At 42.4% G+C, this 14489-nt stretch overlaps 1 non-coding gene across 1 annotated transcript; it reads left to right on the top strand.

The window, feature by feature from the left end:
- Window positions 1–1963: 1963 nt before the first annotated feature.
- Trnap-ugg (transfer RNA proline (anticodon UGG)) lies at window positions 1964–2037 on the top strand. Its single transcript has one exon. It is a non-coding gene; the product is annotated as a tRNA-Pro (tRNA).
- The last annotated feature ends 12452 nt before the right edge of the window (window positions 2038–14489 follow it).

The following is a 14489-nucleotide window of genomic DNA, read 5'->3' on the forward strand; positions in this document are numbered from 1 at the left end:
ATGTACGGTCTGACTATTAAAAGTATAGAACGTACATGAAGAAGGGCGGCTCAAATGTCACAGGCTTGTTTGACTTGCAAGAGAGAAAAACTACGAATATTCTACAACCCCCTGTGTGTCGGTGCCGAAGGAAACGAGCATAGCAGCTCGGCACTCTCTGTCTGTGAGTAGAGCGAAGAAGAATCTCAGTACTTCGTACAGTCCGCAGTAACTTCCGCTTCACACTTCACAGTTATTCGCAAAAGTGTAGGTGTCAACTTTGAAGAAATTTCCAAGATTTCTCATTCCGGTTTTTCAACACTAGTAAGATATCCAGACTCCTAACTGGTTTAGAGTGAGCGAATATTGCAACACGCTATACAGTCTAGAATTCAGTGGCTACTCTGAAAATAAAAAGTTCAGTCTTATCACATAGCTTTCTCGGAGACCCTGGAGAGGTTGTTCAGGGACACAATTGGAATGGCGTTTCCTCCTCTCGCAAAAATGGAACCTTTCTTTCAAGTACGGTGGGCATGTTGTCTTAAGCGTATCTTTCCAGTTTAGATAACTACGATGGGGCATGTAGAGTGTAATTTCATGTTTCCGTTTCTGGTGACGGCGAGAGAGAGAGATATGATTAGTGAAACCCGGCCCCTGGCTCATCGCCTGTTCCACTCGAACAGCAGCAAGATGTCCCCCGAATTTAAAGTCCCCAACTGACGAACTTATCACCTCCAACGGTGTCAGATGCTTTCAGTCAATGACTCACTGTTGTGATGTTTGAAATCTTGATGCGGACACTGTCAAAAAATCTGATGATCAAGAACTGTGCGACATTACCTCGTTTCCCCCTACCAGCCTCGTACCACCAGCGATGAAAATTTCTACCGTCAGCGGAATTTGAACGCGTTACATTCTAGTAGAATGGCACTACACAAGAGCGTTAGTGAGCTCGATTTCAGAGGATAATTGCTGTTCAGATCTGGTGGTTCACAGTGCAGTGAAAAAATGTTGCGATATGTCCTGAAACAACAAGGAACTGCCAGGACAAGTGTATCACTGCGGTCTCAGTGAGAAATTGTTGGAAAAACATCCATTTGGAAAACGCTCATGCACAGCCCAATAAATCCATGTGTCAGTCTGCCCACGAAAGTGGACTGGTAAGCCACGCAGTCCATATTGTACTCTGTAAAGATATATGTTTCCGTAGATTAAACACTTGTTACGTAGAGAAAGTCATAACAGTCTATTTCGATTACAAATTAAATTTGGGCAGTTGATGTTGAGTTGGCAAGAGCCGTAAGCAAAAGCTGTTTGAAAAAAATTTGGAGTCATATGACGCTGCTTCCCATGCCTGAATTTTCGTACACAGAGTTACTACTACTGCTGTGAACCAGGACCTAAAGTGACAGTAGAAGATGTTCGTACCATGCAAGTGTTAGAGTGCGGTAGAAAATGACAACCACTTAGGGCAATCGTCCCGTGTTACATGACACCATAATACCTATGCTTTACTTTTAACCATCGCATGGTATCAGCTCTTGAAAGATTATTATATATTACAATGAAATGAACACCATTAGCTGCTTACAGGCGTTGACATACGTCAACTGAGACAGATGAAAATGTGTGCGCCGACCGGGATCTCCTGCTTGCATAGCAGACGCTCTATCCATCTGAGCCACCGAAGACACAGTGGATGGCGCGACTGCAGGGATTTATCTCTGGCACGCCTCCCGCGAAAGAACAGATACCAACTTAGTATATATGTATAGTTAAGGCTCACCGGCCACTTGACCATCTTCTTTTTCTGTGCGAATGCACAAACAGTGCCCGAACTCTTACGGGAATCGGCAACGGGCAGCGAGTAATGAGTATAATGGCTGGGGGCACTACGAATGTAGTGTTGGACAATACTTTGAGAATGTGGGTTTCGCGGGAGGCGTGCCAGAGATCAATCCCTGCAGTTGTGCTATACTCTGTGTCCTCGGTGGCTCAGATGGATAGAGCGTCTGCCATGGAAGCAGGAGATCCTGGGTTCGAGTCCCGGTCGGGGCACACATTTTCATCTGTCCCCGTTCACGTATGTCAACGCCTGTAAGCAGCTAAGGGTGTTCATTTCATTGTAATTTCATTCTAACGAGCCGCATGGTCACCAATGTCTGGGGCCTTTTTTCAGATGATAAAATGTAAAATATTTCCAAAAACAGTAATGTCTCACTGAAAGACTCATACACGAAGTTGTAATTTCAACTCCATAGTTGCTTGCTATAATTATGAGTAAGTTGTAATTATATGCTAGCTGTATTTGAAATGTAAAAATATATATGACGTTTAGTTTTTTAGTTCCAAAAGTTATTTTAACATAAAATATTCCAGTGGTGAATGCAGTCATTATGGTTAATAAAAAAATTATCAAAACAATAATACAAGCTAAGCAGTGAAATGCAACAACCCAATAGTTTGTATACAAAACCCTTCAGAGAAAGCTCGATAGACAAATTAAAGTTCATTCAGGTAAGTATATGGTCAAAATTGGTCAAAGGGTGCACTGTAGTTTAATATAGTGCTCAAAGTGTTAATATTGTTGCTTGGATTCGCGAGTCAGAATTTATACAATATTATAATTAACTAATATGATGTCTGATATCATTGATAAGGAACTGTGTTAAAAATAAACTTCTACCCGCTTGTCGCGTCATATGATAAACACTCATCACACAACGCTCTTACCCTGGCATGTTTTTTTACAGACAAACATCCATCAGATTGTTGATTCGCTTTCCTATTCTTAGCTTTACTCTGGGCAGATATCACACCTTCTTCGTTTCAGATTTGAAGTATCTACATCCTGATTATTACGTTGCGTGTGCTTTAGAAGATCTTTGAAACCTGTAGAAATTATTGCCGAATGAATGCGTCGTGTTCGGCTCTGGGTGGACCGAATTCGTTGTACAAACTGAGGTTTGACTAGTTCTTTTTCCTTTTCTGAGAGGAATTCTCTACTCGCATTTATACATCTCATGCAATGTAAAAATTTACGGTACAGAACATAAGTATCGAGACATACTAAATCAGATATATCGAAAAATACAGCAAGTGTACACCTTCTTGTTCCAGGTTTCACTGAATAATGTCTAGTATCTTCTTAACTGTGTCAATTCCTGACTTTGTTGAGCTTGTAGAACATTATTATTTTAAGTTTTTTTATCATACTCACCTATATCAAGTGGTTGGTGTAGAGTAGACAACAAAATAACTAATTTGTTTTGTGTAGAGACATAAGAAGCTATAAAAGTATTCTGTGTGTATCCAAAAGTGGGCGATAATGGAGCACTTTGTTTTGATGGCAACATTTCTTTTGGCATCTCTTTTTGTTTGGCCCGAAGAATTCCCACAAGTGTCAGTCTTTTAGCAAGAAATTCCTGTTCCAAATCAAATTTGCAAAAAAAAGTTATCAGTGGTAATTTTCCTGCCACTTACCCTCAGGTGATCAATTAAATCATGTACCACTCGTTCCCCTTGATTTATTCCCCTTCCTTCAGCAGATTTCCCTGTCAATTCTTGTGTTTTTACGAGATAATTGATCTCGTAATGTACAGCAGCCCATACTTTCATTCCACATTGTCCAGACTTCGAAGTAGTTTATACCTTGAACGGACAACGTCTCCTGACAATATACAGGCGGTCATGAGCTGTAATATAAAGCCCAGGGATGTAAGACGAAATGCATTCATCAACGAACATTTCAAATATAGTCCTTATAGGTCCCTTTTTTTTATCCAGAAACAGCTATTCTTTCCTGTCTTGTAAGTTTATCTTGAAATCAGAGGCACATCAGAACAACACGAAATCTTGAACATCTCATTGTGGCTGAAAAATAGGTAAGCCATACTGATCTGACCAGAATTCACTCAACAGTTTCCCATCTGCCTTCAGCAAACCAGCTATTATTAGTAGACTAAAGAATGCCTGCAGTTCTATAGAGTCAAATTCAACTCAGCGTTCAAGATACGCAGATAGAATTTCACTGTTATATGCACGATTGTTGGTACGCATTATAATTATACTATGCATTTATTGGTGAGAAAAAGTCTGCTACAATCGGCCCCTGTCTGTAATTGTGGTGAAAGGTGACGTAGAATATGTGCAGTTTCACGTATTGCATCCTTTGAAGCTTGCTTGCACACTTCAGGTGCTGCTATGTTTATGTTACCTGTCCACATCCAGATACAAGAGTAAGCGCAATAGTTTCCTGAATACCAGTATCATCCTGTTCACATTCGTTCGCATCCAATTCATCTCTGGCCTGTGTATTTTCCTCTATCATATTTACATCAGCATCACTCTCATACACATTTCCAAAAATTCTTTTATTATCGTTATCACTCTTCTCTAAATCTGCTAAAGCCCGCTCGAGACTATAGCCCCATTCAAAATGTATATCATCGTCCATGACGAATAAAATACAATATAACACTACCTCTTACTTCAACAAAACGCAGCTCCTAACTGGGAATTTGTCATAAAAGCGTACCTGTATGTTTTTCTACGAATTGTTTACAACAATGGACATATAAATGTCGTTTAACATGTGCAGTGTTGCCAAGTTTTTATTTTCTAAGAAAGTTGAAATGTAATTTTGAAGCCGGCCGGTGTGGCCGTGCGGTGCTAGGCACTTCAGTCTGGAACCGCGTGACCGCTGCGGTCGCAGGCTCGAATCCTGCCTCGGGCATGGATGTGTGTGATGTCCTTAGCTTAGTTAGGTTTAAGCAGTTCTAAGTTCTAGGGGACTGATGACCACAGATGTTAAGTCCCATAGTGCTCAGACCCATTTGAACCATTTTTTTTTTGTAATTTTGAAAATCAAATATTGTATATCTGGGATATTTTCTGAGCCCAATGCATAGCATTCAGATTATTGTACTACGAACCGTGATAGAATCGTAAATATTTTATTCAGTTATAATAAAAAAGTCCGAAGTCTACTTCGACATTAAAACTGTTTCTTTGTAGTTAAACGAGGTTCAAATGGCTCTGAGCACTATGGGACTTAACATCTATGGTCATCAGTCCCCTAGAACTTAGAACTACTTAAACCTAACTAATCTAGGACATCACACAGCACCCAGTCATCACGAGATAGAGAAAATCCCTGACCCCGCCGGATTAAACGAGGCTTGGTGTCAAAAAAGACCCCAGACACTGCGCAAAGGTTAAGATGGTAAATATATATGGATCGAAGATCAAATATCTGGATAAGAGGTCACGTACTTTGTCAAAATATGCTGTTAAGATTGCAGTTACATTTCACATGTTTCCCAATTGGGTAGTTTTGGCTGTAGTCCGTACTCAGATAGTGTTAGAGAAACACACGCACAAGATACAGTGACAAATTACTAACCACAATATAAAACATATAGGATGAATAAAACACAGCAAAACATCTCGTTAATTTCTATACAAAGCATCTTGTCATATGCTTGTTACATTTACAAAAATCGTCGTAAGCATCAGTCCGAAGACAGATTTGATACAGCTATCCACGCTAGTCTATCTTCTGAAATTTCTTTCTCATTAGCATAACTACTGCACCTCACATCCATTTGAATCCGTATTCAATCCGTGGTTTTCCTCACTCGATTCCCTCCGCTGCCAACTTAATTGTTCATTGGCGCTTCATGGTATTTATAGTAACATGTTCCTTTTCGCAGTCAAATAAAGTTTCTTCATCCCCAATTCGAATCATTGTTTCTTCATTAATTATTCGATCTTCCCATCTAATGTTCAGCCTTCTACTGTAGTACCAAATTTCAAATTTTTATATTCTCTGCATGCCTGTACTGTTCATTTCCACGTTTCAAGAATAGCTCCAAATAAAGACTTTAAGAAAAGACTTACTAACATTTACCTTAGCTATTTCAAGGAAGGTTTTCATACTAATGACAGTCTACATTTTATAGTCTTTCAATATCTGCCGTCGTCGGGTATTTTGATGGCCAAATAGCGAAGCTCGTCTATTGCTTTCAGCTGATTTTAGTTTTATTTATATTACATGTTATAATCTCTTCAAGAACTATTCATTCCGTTCAACTGATCTTCCAAGTCCTTCGTCTTCTGTGACAATTACAATGTCTTTAGCAAACCATAAAGTTTTTATTTCTTTTCCCTGAACTTTAACCAGACCAGGTACCATACTCAGATGTTAGTTCCCTATTCATGTCGACGAATGATGCTAGTGACATATTTGTGGTAACGTATTTCCTTTTATATCGTCCTTTGAACAGCACGATTAATTTTTCTTGAAACAATCGTCTAGAATTTAAAAGTTTAAAATAACAAAAATTACTTTTCGGTTAGTATTTATGTCGATAGGTCCCTAGAAGACACTACAAGGGCGTTAATGGATATACTTTTAACGAAACCAGCAAGAGTACCTAACAGAATGGTAACATTTCGGTATATGATCGATAATCAGCAAACGGGGACATAGTAAAAACTTAAAGTATTAAAACGTTAAATTATAATACGTATAATTAAATATGCATGGCTCACTGTGTCTGATTGGAAAAGCATTAATGAACTCGTCAACAAGAAACACGGCGCAGTACTTCATAACCTGTTTTTCGTACTTATCTGTCTGAACAAGAGACTACCAGAAAATTTTTGGGGAGGAAAAGAACCTGCTGAGTGCCCCTGCCAGAAGCCCATAGCTCTTGTGCTTCGAATTCTTTTCGTGGGAGTTGAATAAAAGATAAATCAGGGCAGCAGGATGCCTATAACTACGTTGGTACTAATGTGTACGAACTGTGGTTCAACTCCTTCGCTCTCACATTCATAGGCATCAGGGAAAACACTTTGTGCGTCTTTTAGAAGAAAGAAGGAGATACAATTCAGTTGCTGTTTTTCACGCGTTTCTTCCAAACGCGGCAAGATCGTCTCCTAAGAAACTTTCTGAAACTGAAGTGCTTCTTTTTTATCGTCCCATGTAGGTCCTCAAATGTACAAAGACCTTTTTTGTTTTATACGAGTCCGATAAGAGTGCTTCTGAAATTTGTTGCTGTCTCCATGGTGGTAAAAACGCTAATTTCCATGTGTATGCTTCCAAATCTGTGTTGAGTTCTTTTCTACATCCTACTTTGTTTCTACTTAACATTTTAACATTCCTTAGCTGTAGGTATTGTAATTACGTGAGCGTTGCAAAACAATCCTAAATCATTATTCAAACAAATTTTATTACGACTACTCTGTATATATGACTAAATGTTTTGCCATCTGTTGGCGGCATGGTTCAACAAACGCAAACCATATATAAATAAAAGATAAAGCTGTGCACACCGCCTGAATAAGTTATGGATACGGAAGGTTACACAGTGCGTCTCAAATGAATTACTGGGCAAAGCTGAAGGTTCTACTCGCAGTTATCTAAGAAAGATAACGAACTCCGCTGGTTCCTACATTGAACTTTAAGTAACATAACATGTTTTCTTCTGTAACGAACACAATGACACAAATTTTCGTTACAGTCACTCTGGTAATTAAGTCGTAATACCAGTGTTTGAGTATCTACTTAATTTTAAGAACCATCAAAGAATGAATATTATCCCACTCTAGCCGTCACTGCGGCCGAAAGTATTTTTCTCTGAAAATAAATCATTAAAATGAATATGTTTACGGAATTTCCTTTGAGAATTCCGCTACGTTGGCGTCCAGCATCAGAGCCAAAAGTGACCTCCGTCCAATTTTTGAACGATATATAAAGTCATTAAATGTATTCTCAGCTGCGAATATGGACAACCACCATGTGTAGAATAGAATGATGAGACTGAAAATCGTGCCGGACCGGAACTCGACCACGAATTTCTTTCTCACCGCGAGCGGTCGCCTTACGATTTGACTGTCCGTGCAAGAGTCTTGGCCAAACTCAAATTTCCATATGCCGCCAATCATGCGTCTAAAACCTGTACTCGTACATGCATGCCTGCATCTCCGTCGGAATGCACGATGGACATGAATGGATGCAGGTGATAAAACAGGATGCTTACGTACGTCTCACCGGTCAGGGTCGTATCTAGACGTGTCAGGGGTCCCATATCACTCCAACTTCACATTTTCCACATCCTTACAGGGCCTCCGCCAGCTTGAACAGTCCCCCGCTGACACGGAGCTTCCATGGACTCTTCAGGTTATCTCCATACCCGTACACGTTCAGCCTCTGCATACAACCTGAAACGAGAGTACGCCTACATGTCCGAAGTACCTTTGCAGTTGACCGGCGTTGCCTGGGGAAACGTTGTGATGCCTCGTGTAAGGGGGAGAAATGCGTACCATAACGTTTCCGACTATGATTAAGGTCGGATTGTAGCCTATCGTGATTGCGGTTTATCGCATCGCGACACTGCTGCTCGCGTTGGTCGAGATACAATGACTGTTGGCAGAATATGGAATCGGTAGATTCAGGAGGGTAATACGGAACGCCGCGCTGGATCCCAACGGCCTCGTATCACTAGCAGTGGAGATGACAGGCATCTTATGCTCATGGCTGTAACGGATCGTGCAGCCACGCCTCGATCCCTGAGTAAACAGATGAGGACGTTTGCAAGACAACAACCATCTGCACGAACATTTCGACGACGTCCGCAGAAGCATGGACTATCAGCTCGGAGACACGGCTGCGTTTATCCTTGACGCTGCATCACAGACAGCAGCGCCTGCGATGGTGTGCTCAACGATGAACCTGGGTGCACGAAAGGCAAAACGTCATTTTTTGGGATGAATCCAGGTTCTGTTTACAGCATCATGATGGTCGCATCCGTGTTTAGCGACATCGCGGTAAACGCACATTGGAAGCCCATATTCGTCATCGCCATACTGGCGTATCCCCCGGCGTGATGGTATGGGGTTCCATTGGTTACACGTCTCGGTCACCTCTCGTTCGCATTGACGGCACTTTGAACAGCGGACGCTACATTTCAGATGTGTTACGACCCGTGGCTCTACCCTTCATTCGATACCTGCGAAACCCTACATTTCAGCAGCATAATGCACGACCACATGTTGCAGGTCCTGTACGGGCCTTTCTGGATACAAAAAATGTTCGACTGCTGCCATGGCCAGCACATTCTCCAGATCTTTCACCAATTGAAAACGTCTGGTCAATGGTGGCCAAGCAACTGGCTCATCACAATACGCCAGTCGCTACTCTTGATGAACTGTGGTAACGTGTTGAAGCTGCATGGGCAGCTGTACCTGTACACGCCCAAACTCTGTTTGACTCAATTCCCAGGCGTATCAAGGCCGTTATTACGGCCAGAGGTGGTTGTTCTGGGTACTGATTTCTCAGGATCTATGCACCCAAACTGCGTGAAAATGTAATCACATGTAAGTTGTAATATAATAAATTTGTCCAATGAATACCTGTTTGTCATCTGCATTTCTTCTTGGTGTAGCAATTTTAATGGTCAGTAGTCTAGATGTAAACTCGTTTTTCGTTACTGGCTCTGAGAGGCCGACGGGTAGGTTCAGCTGCCTAGTTCGAAATGCTTGACATCTTTCCTTAGCGAAATGCGAGTTTTATCTCGTAATTATTGTTTTTGAAAAAAAGAGTCATTTCTGTTGCTTTCAGTTACTTTCTGTACTCTACTGTACTGATATACACGTAAGTGCCAAAGAAACTGTTATAGGCATGTGTATTCAAATACAGAGATATGTAAACAAGCAGAATACGGTGCTGCGGTCGGCAACATCTATTTAAGACAAGTTGTAAGTAGGCAGTTTAGGTTTTTATGTTGGTAACGCTACGTAGCGCTCTGTTTGAAAGTCACTGACTGTGCTGTGTGCAGTCTGTGGCTGGTTGGCATTGTTGGAATATTCGCTATTCTAGTGTTGGGCAGTTGGATATAAACAGCGCGTGGCGTTGTACAGTTGGAGGTGAGCTGCAAGCTGTGGTGGTTGTGGGGAGAGAGATGGCAGAGTTTTGAGAGCGGACGATCTGGACGTGTGTCCGTCAGAAAAAGGAAATTTGTAAGACTATATGTCATGGATATAAATATTATGACTTTTGAACAGTATTAATGTAAATAAATTGTTTGTTCTCCATCAAAATCTTTCATTTGCTAACAATGCCTATCAGTAGTTAGTGCCTTCAGTAGTTTGAATCTTTTATTTAGCTGGCAGTATTGGCGCTCGCTGTATTGCAGTAGTTTGAGTAACGAAGATTTTTGTGGGGTAAGTGAATCATGAAAGGTATAGGTTATTGTTAGTCAGAGCCATTCTTTGGTAGGGATTATTGATAGTCAGATTGCGTTGCGCTAAAAAAAAAGTATTGTGTGTCAGTTTAGTGTTGATCAGAATAAGTAAAGAGAGAAATGTCTGAGTAAGTTCAGTTTTGCTCAGCTGTTTGAAAATCAAATAACGTAGAGGTTTTTCAACACTGTCATTTACAAATTTTTCTAAGGGGACGTTTCAATGTGTCTGGCGCAGTTGTTAGGTCGGTTGCTGCTATTAGAATGTCAGGTTATCAAAAGATGGGTGTGTTTGAACGTGGTGTCATAATATGCGAACGAGCGATGAGACACGACTAAGTAGGGATTTTATCGTACAACAATTTCACTACTGTACCGTGAATATCATGAATCCGGCGAAACATCACGTGTCCGTCATCACTGCGGTCGGGAAAAGATCCTGCAAGAATGGGACGTGACAGAAGTGCAACCCTTCCGCAAATTGGTGCAGATTTCCGTGCTGAGCCATCAACAAAAGCGTGCGAAATATTCAAAGAAAGATCACTAATACGGGCTTTCAGAGCCGATGGCCGACTAGTATATTCGTGACGGCACGACACAAAGCTTTAATCCTCTCCTGGGCCCCTCGACACCGACATTGGACTGTTGATGACCAGAAACATATTGTCTGCTCGGACGAGTCTCTCAGTTATATGTAGCGGATGGACGTGTACGGGTATGGAGACAACCTCATGAATCCATGGACGCTCCATGTCAGCAGCGGACTGTTCAAGCTGGTGGAGGCTTTGCAGCGGTGTGGGGGGTGTGCAGTTGGAGTGACATGGGACCCCTGATACGTCTAAATACGGCTCTGACAGATGAGACGTACGTAAGCATCCTGTCTGATCACCTGCGTCCATTCATGACCATCGTGCATTTCGATGTACTTGGAAAACGCCAGCAGGACAATGCGACTCCCCACTCATCCAGAACTGCTACAGAGTGGCTCCAGGAACACTTTTCTGAGTTTAAACACTTCTGCTGGCTACCAAACTCCCTAGACATGAACATTATTGAGTAGATATGGGATGCTTTCCAGCGTGCTGCTCAGAAATCTCCACCTTCTCGTAAGCTTACGGACTTATGGACACCCCTGCAAGATTCATGGTATCAGTTTCCTCCAGCCCTACTTCAGACATTAGGCGAGTCGACGCGGCACTTTTGCTCGCTCGCGGGGGCCCTACACAATGTTAGGCAGGTGTACTGAAACGTCCCCTTAGAAAAATTATACAAGACTGTGCTTAAACTGACACACAATACTTTTAGCGCAACACAATCTGACTTTCAAAAATCCCTACAAAAAAGGCCCTGAATAACATTAACCTACACCTTTCACAAATCACTTACCTCACAAAAATCTTGTTTACTCGAACTACTGCAATACAGCGAGCGCCACTACTGCCAGCTAAATAAAAGATTCAAACTACGGAAGGCACTAACTACTGATAGGAATAGTTAGCAAATGAAAGATTTTGATAGAGAACAAACAATGTATTTACCTCAATAGTGTTCAAAAGTCATAATGTATATAGCAGTTCATGACATCCAGTCTTACAAATTTCAAAACTCCGCCATCTCTCTCCCCACATCCACCACTGCTGGCGGCTCACCTCCAACTGCGCAACGCTACGCGCTGTTAACATCCAGCTGCCCAACACTACAATGGCGAGTATTACAACAATGCCAACCAGCCACTGACTGCACAGAGCACAGCCAGTGATTTTTCATACAGAGCGCTATGTGGCGTTACCAATAAAAAACCTAAACAGCCTACTTACAGTACCAATTGCTTTTGTTCAGCATAGTTCTTTCTACGTGTGGGCCAAATCTCGTCGAGTTATGTTACTGGGCTGTGACACGTCACGCAAAACCTACTTTCGTCGCTAAGTTTGCTGACCAGTGTATGCTGGGTGATGCATTGATAGTGACCGGACCAAATATCTCACGAAATAAGCATCAAAGGAAAAAACTACAAAGAACGAAAGTCGTCTAGCTTGAAGGGGGAAACCAGATGGCGCTATTGTTAGCCCTCTAGATGGCGCTGCCATAGGTCAAACGGATATCAACTGGGTTGTTTAAAATAGGAACCCCCATTTTTATTACATATTCGTGTTGTACGCAAAGAAATATGAATGTTTTAGTTGGACCACTTCTTTCGATTTTGTGATAGATGACGCTGCAATAGTCACAAACGTATAAGCACGTGGTATCACGTAACTTTCCGCCAGTGCGGACGGTATTTGCTTCGTGATACATTACTCGTGTTAAAATGCACAGTTTACCAATTGCGGAAAAGGTCGATATCGTGTTGATGTATGGCTGTTGTGATCAAAATGCCGAACTGGCGTGTGCTCGGTATCCTGGACGACATCATCCAAGTGTCCGAACCGTTTGCGGATATTTACGTTATTTAAGGAAACAGGAAGTGTTCAGCCATATGTGAAACATGTGAAACGTCAACCACGACCTGCAACAAATAATGATGCCCAAGTGGGTGTTTTAGCTGCTGTCGCGGCTAGTCTGCACATCAGCAGCACACAAATTGCGCGAGAATCTTGAATCTCAAGAACATCGGTGTTGAGAATGCTACATCAACATCGATTGCACCCATACCATATGCACCAGGAATTGCAGGGCGACGACTTTGAACGTCGTGTACAGTTATGCCACTGGGCACAAGAGAAATTACGGGACGATGACAGATTTTTTGCACGCGCTCTATTTAGCGACGAAGCGTCATTCACCAGCAGAGGTAACGTAAACCGGCATAATATGCACTACTGGGCAACGGAAAATCCACGATGGCTGCCTCAAGTGGAACATCAGCGACCTTGGCTAGTTAATGTATGGTGCGGCATTATGGTAGGAAGGATAATTTCCCCCATTTTATCGATGGCAATCTAAATGGTGCAATGTATGCTGATTTCCTACGTAATGTTCTACCGATGTCACTACAAGATGCTTCACTGCGTGACAGAATGGCGATGTACTTCCAATACGATGGATGTCCGGCAGATAGCTCGCGTGCGGTTGAAGCGGTATTGAATAGCATATTTCATGACAGGTGGATTGGTCGCCGAAGAGTCATACCATGGCCTTCATGTTCACCGGATCTGACGTCCCCGGATTTCTTTCTGTGGGGAAAGTTGAAGGATATTTGCTATCGTGATCCACTGACAACGCCTGACAACACGCGTCAGCGCATTGTCAATGCATGTGCGAAGATTACGGAAGGCGAACTACTCGCTGTTGAGAGGAATGTCGTTACACCTACTGCCAAATGCATTGAGGTTGACGTACATCATTTTGGGCATTTATTGCATTGATGTGGTATTTACAGGTAATCACGCTGTAACAGAAGGCGTTCTGAGAAATGAAAAGTTCACAAAGGTATATGTATAACATCGGAACAACCTAAATAAAATGTTTACACGTATCTACCTTCTGTATTTTAATTAAAAAAACTTACCTGTTACCAACCGTCTAAAATTATGAGCCATATGTTTGTGACTATTACAGCGCCATCTATCACAAAGCGAAAAATGTGGTCCAACTAAAACATTCATATTTCCTTACGTTCTACACGAATATGGCCAACTAGCGGGCCAACCATAGCGCCATCTGGTTTCCCCTTTCAAGCTAGACAAGTTTCGTTCTTTGTAGTTTTTTCGTTTGACCCTTATTTCGTGAGATATTTGGCCCGGTCACTTCAATGGACCACCCTGTATACAACTTAAAACAACTTACGTCAGACACTTGAGCTCCAAGACAGTACGTACTTTTCCCACGGTAGGCGTTTCAATTACACACCATATTAAATTCGTTAGATGTAGACTTGTGTCTGCGTATGACAGGCGGGTGCGATAAAGGACGAGTCGCCGGCATATTGGACACGGTTATTCCTGCGCGTGCCAGGGCTGCCACAACAGCAGTTGCCTGGTGAGTTTGCAGCCAGCCAAGTTGGACAGCCATGTTGACGGGACGTCGGGCGGCGGCGCAGCGGCTGATATGCTGGCCGACTAAGACGGATGGCGACAGGTGGGAGCTAGGTCGGCAGGTCGCGTTCCTCGCTGCCGCCGCCCGGCTCTGCCAGATATGCGCCGCAGCTTCCACCCCCACCCCCACCTCCCATCGTCCTCTGCGAGTACACAGGCAGATTGTAGTCCCCCGTCAGCTACCGCTGGTGCGTCACTCTCCTACTTACAGCAGCTGAAGATTTCATTCGTC

This window comes from Schistocerca gregaria, chromosome 1 (genome assembly GCF_023897955.1).
Source record: "Schistocerca gregaria isolate iqSchGreg1 chromosome 1, iqSchGreg1.2, whole genome shotgun sequence".
In the NCBI taxonomy this organism is placed as follows: Eukaryota; Metazoa; Arthropoda; class Insecta; order Orthoptera; family Acrididae; genus Schistocerca; species Schistocerca gregaria.